This window comes from Aquarana catesbeiana, linkage group LG01 (genome assembly GCF_042186555.1).
Source record: "Aquarana catesbeiana isolate 2022-GZ linkage group LG01, ASM4218655v1, whole genome shotgun sequence".
Classification (NCBI taxonomy): domain Eukaryota; kingdom Metazoa; phylum Chordata; class Amphibia; order Anura; family Ranidae; genus Aquarana; species Aquarana catesbeiana.
Genome location: NC_133324.1, coordinates 510,593,755 through 510,600,690, shown reverse-complemented (window position 1 = coordinate 510,600,690; position 6,936 = coordinate 510,593,755). Strand labels below are relative to the sequence as shown.

At 47.5% G+C, this 6,936-nt stretch overlaps 1 pseudogene; it reads left to right on the top strand.

The window, feature by feature from the left end:
• The first annotated feature begins 6,496 nt into the window (after positions 1-6,496).
• On the top strand, positions 6,497-6,629 carry LOC141124423 (U2 spliceosomal RNA; annotated as a pseudogene).
• The last annotated feature ends 307 nt before the right edge of the window (positions 6,630-6,936 follow it).

The window sequence follows — 6,936 nt, the reverse complement described above, 5'->3', positions numbered from 1 at the left end:
TGAATTATATGCACATTGCACTTTATATCTCTCTCTTTTTTTGGATTCGCATTTGGAATTACATTGCAACCCCTGTTTTTTATTCATTTTATTTATTTTCACATTTATTATTAGCTGTCAGTTCACGCTTCACGTGTTTGATTGGATTGATTAACTATGTGACTATTTTTACACTGTCTGGGTATTATGTTCGTTTTGCATGCATATTGCACTTTATTGACACACTTACTTATTTAATTGAATATTATTTATTTATTTTGAATATTATTTCTCGAATCGTCTTCCAGGGCAGCATCCGAGAGATAGGCTCCTCCTCCCTAAAACAGGAAACACATTAGTCCACCATTATAAATTTCACACTCTTACCTGTGTGCCTCAGTTGTTTGTGTTTCCTCCGGACCCACAGGAGCTGCAAGAACGTTTGTTATTTTATTTTCACCTGTCTCTGTGCTTGTTGCAGGAGACCCCCTGCCAGCATCCCATACAGCCCAAGGGGCTTTGGGAGGGCGAGCAGGCGCAGCACTGGGCAACATTGCTCAAAGCCTGAGATTTCGCCCCTACTGAGGGGTCTGCAATCATCCCCCCAGGCTGCAGGAGGACTCTGTCATCCCCACCCCATGCCGCTGTTTAGGCCTGTGTATGCTTCCGCAAGCACCCCCCTCTGGCTTTCCGCAGAATCTGGAGCCCGCCAGGGGGGATGGATACACGCATAGATGGGCGCCCCCCCCCCCCCCGCCGCCGCCGCCGCCGCCGACCGCTGCCGAAAACCTCAGCAGCAGAGGGTCTAGCAGGGAGGGTTTTGCACCCTCTAAATTAGGTCCCTGGTGGCTGCGGCTGTCCCCCCAAACGAATCCGCCGCTCTCCGGGCGGCGCAGCAGCGTCCTCACCGCCACAGGCCGCTACAGGAAGTCGGGGGTGTACCAAGATGGCGCCGAGGAAGTTCCGCTTCCGGGTTGGCGGCCATTTTCCCGTAGTCTATCTACTGCGGAGATACAGCAGGGACACCTAGGGGCGGGAAGTTTAAAAAAAAAAAAAAAAAAAAGAAAACAGAATACAAATAGCAAATTTGTTCAATGCTACCCTTCACTACCAGCACAGTTACTCTACAATACAGCGGCATGTGCAGGTGTGTCCACCAACCTGCACGGGGTCAGCCGGGGGCGGGGCCGGAGCTTATGCAGGAAGCAGATAAAAAGGCCTCTAAGCAGAGGATCCTGGTGGCTGATCATGTCTGACGCTTCCCCACCCTGCCCTGCAGATCCTGCAAATCAGGACAGCTCCAAGGTAAGCCAGAATATTCTTGAATTATCTCTGTCTTAACCTCTTTACTGCCTATCTACAGGCAGTTCCTTTGACCACCTAAACTCACGGGGTTTTTTTGTTCTCTATGCTCGCTTGCAGGCAAAGACCCCTGAGGAAAGGAAGGCTAAAGGCAAAACATGTGCCTCATGCAGCCACAGGCTTTCCCCAGATTGGAAAAAGCCCCTGTGTCAGAAATGCTTAGACAAAATGGTGGCAAAAGAATCACAGGGATTTTTGAAAGACCTGCTCAATTCTTTTAAGAAAGAAATTCAGAGCACCATGGCACCACTACGCTCAGCTATAGAGAAATTAGAAACGCCAGCAAGTGTCGCTCAGGCCAGTATCCCATCTACCAGCGGAACACACATTCCAAGGGAGAACAAGGTACAGGCAGAACAAGAGGTGGATTCAGATGAATCTGAACAATCTGAATCAGAAGACGGTATCTGTTCAGACTCAGAGGAGGAAGATGACACGACAGACTGCAACCTGTTTCCTTCTGAGGACACAGACAATCTTCTCAAAGCCATCACTGACACTCTAGGCATTAAAGAACAGAAAACCGCAGAACTCACTATGCATGACAGAATGTACAAAGGGCTCCAGCCCAAGAAGCCAAGAACGTTCCCGGTACACCAAACACTTAAAGACATAGTCAAATAGGAATGGGAAGACCCAGAGAAAAAGCTTTTCATCCCCTCCACAATCAAACGCAGATACCCGTTTGCGGAAGCAGACACCAAAACCTGGGCTAAATGCCCCAAGGTGGATGCCTCTCTGGCAAAAATCACGAACAAATCGGACTTGGCTTTTGATGACGCAGGTACCCTCAGCGACCCCATGGACAAGAAAATAGAAGCTCTCCTGAAAAGGGCATGGGAAGCAGGGGCGGCAAATCTAAATCCGGCTATTGCTTCCACCTGCACAGCCCGAACCTTGCTAATCTGGCTAACCCAGCTGCAAGATCTATTGGAGAACGACACACCCAGGGAGGAACTAATTAAAACCATCCCCACACTAACTAGAGCGGCAGCTTTCTTGGCAGATGCTTCAGCAGAAACTGTCAGAATATCCTCTAGGACCACGGCACTACTAAACTCGGCCCGCAGAGCCCTGTGGTTAAAATCCTGGGGGGGGGATGCACCTTCCAAGAACCGTTTATGTGGCATACCATTCACTGGAGACCTACTGTTTGGTCCCGAACTAGAAACAGTCCTGGATAGGACTGCAGCAAAAAATAAGGGGTTCCCTCAAACCAAGAAGAGACAAGGGAAGGCGCCCTTTCGGCATTTCAAGAAATTCAATAAGCCAGGGGCAAAAAAGCACTGGGGTCAACAAAACAAGAAAGGCAAAGGTGAATTCATCCTCAAGCCTAATACCCAAAAGAACAAAAAACAATGACTGCCTTCAGGTGGGGGGCAGATTGGCGGCTTTCTCCCACCAATGGGAGGAGATAACAGAAAACAAATTCATACTGCGCACCATAGCGGACGGTTACGCAATAGAATTCTCCAACCGCCCCCCAACCAAATACTTAGCGACCATGCTACCCAAGGACAGCAATCAAGCAAAGGTGTTTCTAGAATCCCTACAGAAACTATTAGATCAGAAGGTGATTTGTCACGTTCCCCAAGAGGAGGAACAAAAGGGCTTCTACTCACACATCTTCGCAAAAAGAAAACCATCAGGCAAACTAAGGCTGATACTAAACCTCAAACCACTCAACCGAGGAATAAGATACAAGAGATTCAGAATGGAATCTATCTATTCAATCAGGAACATCCTACCGCAGGAGACATTCATGGCAACACTAGACTTGCAGGATGCCTACCTACATGTCCCCATAAGGAAGGATCACCAAAAGTTTCTAAGGTTCGCAATCCAGGGGCCAGCAGCTACGCTGCACCTACAGTACACAGCTCTCCCCTTCGGAATCTCCTCAGCTCCAAGAATATTCTCAAAAATAATGGCGGAAGCGCTAAAAGGTCTAAGACAGGAGGGTATTGGAATAATACCATACTTAGACGACCTCCTGTTCTTTGCGGACTCAGCAGCAATCCTAGAAAACAACCTGCGCAAGAGTATGATCTATCTGCAAAACCTGGGATGGTTAATAAACGCAGAGAAATCGCAAATGTTCCCAAGCCAGAGAGTAGTGTACCTGGGATACGTGCTGGACTCCATACTGTCAAAAATTTTCCTAACAAGGGAAAAAGACGTAAAAATGACACAAGCAATTACGTCCCTGCTAAGGAACCATTCCACAACGATCAGGCACGGAATGTCCGTACTAGGACTGATGACGTCTTCCATTCCAGCCATCACCTGGGCACAAATTCACATGCGACCCTTACAGAACTACATTCTGTCCCAATGGGATGGCAGGCAAGCATCCCTAGAAAAATCCATTCCCGTCTCCTCCACAGTCAAACAAACACTCTACTGGTGGCTCAACCCACTTCGGGTCATCGAGGGGCGCAGATGGGCTCAAGTCAATCCAGTCAGCATCACCACCGATGCAAGCGCCCTAGGATGGGGAGCCCACATGGAAGGGCGGTTCTCGCAAGGGAAATGGACACCCAAATGGGCACAAGCCTCCTCAAACTTGAGAGAGCTGAAAGCTGTGGGGGAAGCGCTAAAAACCTTCAAGCCAGCATTACAGGGGAAGGATGTAAAGATACAATCAGACAACGCAACGACAGTCGCATACCTAAACAGACAAGGGGGCACAAAATCCCAAAAACTGATGAGACTGACACAATCTATCCTACTGTGGACAGAAGTGAACATAAGATCGATATCCGGTATTCATCTAAAAGGAACAGACAATACAGTGGCAGATTTCCTGAGCCGGAAAACGATAAAACACACGGAATGGTCGCTAAACCAAACAACCTTCACTCAAATCACCCAGAAGTGGGGAATACCCGAAGTAGACCTATTTGCTTCCAGGGCGAACGCAAAATCTCCGATATTTTTCTCCCTGGACCCTACAGATGGCAACAGCGGGGTGGATGCTTTCAACCAAAACTGGAAATGGCATCTGTGCTATGCATTCCCTCCAACTGCCATAATCCCAAAAGTAATCCAAAAAATCAAGGCAGAGAAAACAACAGTAATACTAATAGCACCACACTGGCCCCAGAGAGCATGGTTCAGTCATTTAAAAAATCTCAGCATACAACCTCAGCTGACACTGACGGACCGCCCGGATCTACTGTCACAAGGCCCAGTCAACCATCCGAACCACAAAATCTTGAAGCTCTCGGCTTGGTTACTGAGAGGGTAAAACTCCAGAACAAAGGCCTGTCAGACAGAGTAATCAACACCATCTTAAACAGCAGAAAGCCGGTAACGAGAGCCATCTATGAGAAAATAAGGAAAAAATTTGTTTCTTGGTACGAAGACAGACCAATCTCCAATGGTGGGATAATTCCAATAGTTTTGGACTTCCTACAAGATGGTGCAGACAAAAACATATCACCAAGTACCCTGAAAGTACAAGTTGCAGCACTTTCCTCGGTCATGGATACTAGACTAGCGGAAGACCCGCTGATAAGACGATTCCTCATAGCTCTTAAAAGATCCAAACCAGCCAAATTGTACAAAACTCCCACCTGGGACATGGGCACAGTACTTAAGGGCTTTCTTTCCCCTCCGTTTGAACCTATCGAGGACAGCTCAGACAAAAACCTCACGTTAAAAACTGCGCTCCTTCTGGCCTTAGTATCCGCCAGAAGAGTGAGTGAGATCCAAGCTCTATCTTCAATAGAACCATACTGTCTAATACATCTGGACAAGATAATTCTCTCTCCAGATCCGGCCTTTCTACCCAAGGTCTCTTCTACATTTCACAGAACCCAAAACATCGTCATACCCTCACTTCCAACAACCATGGATAGTAGGAAAAGAAACATTTACAGCAAACTTGATGTAAGGAACACGCTCATAGCGTATCTCGAAAGAACAAAAGAATGGCGTAGAACGACCTCCCTCTTCATCCTCTATGCAGGAATCAACAGAGGGAAACAAGCTTCAAAAAGCACCATCAGCAGATGGATAAGGATGGCCATACAGATTACCTATAAGGCACAGAATCTCACTCCACCTAGTGAAATCAGAGCGCACTCAACTAGAGCCTGGGCAACCTCGGCCGCAGAGAAAGCAGGGGCAACTCCGGAGCAGATCTGCAGGGCAGCGACATGGTCGAGCTTCAGTACTTTCGCTAAGCACTACCGCATAGACCAGCTGTCTGACCAAGACCAAGCATTTGGTCGTAAAGTGCTCCCGTCTCTAACCCCACCCTAGTAAGTATTGCTTGATATATCCTCTCGGATGCTGCCCTGGAAGACGATTCGAGAAAACAGAGTTAGGTACCTGGTAACTCTTTTTCTAAGAAGTCTTCCAGGGCAGCACTAGTTCCCACCCTTGAAACAACAAAAACCAGGTACAGAGGGGGAGCTTGCAGCTTACAGGGAATTCCTTCGGTGCTTTAACATAACTGAGGCACACAGGTAAGAGTGTGAAATTTATAATGGTGGACTAATGTGTTTCCTGTTTTAGGGAGGAGGAGCCTATCTCTCGGATGCTGCCCTGGAAGACTTCTTAGAAAAAGAGTTACCAGGTACCTAACTCTGTTTTCCACACTATTTAGCAGATGTCAGTTTATACTTGATGTGTCAGATCTATTAGACACTTTATTAACATATGTTATGGTCCACATTGATTTTGCTTAGTGTGCATAGTCCTTTTAATCTGTGCACCTTGCACTATATGGATACACTTACTTAGATATCTTTGATTAGTAATTCTGATTTCTGGGCATTTATTTAGTGTTCACTTATTTATATATTCTTGTTTATTTTCTGGCATATTGAGACTGAGGTAGCGCTACATATTTCAATACACATGTAAAAATCTGTTTTTTTACATCTGTCCCTGAAATGTCCCTTGCCGACATCATTTTGCTGTAAAAAAAAAACAAAGCTATAGCTGTCCTGTCCTCTGTACTTCCTCCTCAGCCAATGGGAACACAGTGTACACACCCCCTTCCTCACCGCGGCTCATTTAATTTCAGAGCAGGAGATTGCCAACAGCTGGAGGAGAGGAGAGGGAGGAGGGGACAGCCTGCAGTGTGGGAGGGTCTGCAACCTGCTGGAAGGTAAGCTTGCTGAGCTGAACTGATTGTATTTTTGTCGCTTCTTGGCCTTTTGGCTAAGATCAAGTGTAGTATGTGTTCTTATCAGTTTCCAGGAGGTGGCGCTTGCTTCTGTCCCTGATCTACGGCGAAGTGGAGAAGGGATGGCGGTTGCTATGCAAAACCTGCTGGAGTAAAGGTAACCTGGAGCGGTTCGTAGCCAAAAGGGAAGCCTTCTGATGGTGATGGAGAACCACTGGGTCTGGCTGAAGGGTCGGGTGCCTGGCCTTCTGGCCTAGATTGGGGCAGCTCTAGCTCGACAGTTTTTCGGGAGAGAACACTGGCTCCCCTTTCTCCCACCGGGGGAGCGGCTAGTATTTCCCGAATGTAATTAGGTAGGAGGGACGGAACGACGGTTTGGCCTGATGGTAAAGGGCTCTCACCAAGCTTCCAGAACTTCATGCCTTTCTGCCTGGGGTGGGGGCTGCTATGGTCTG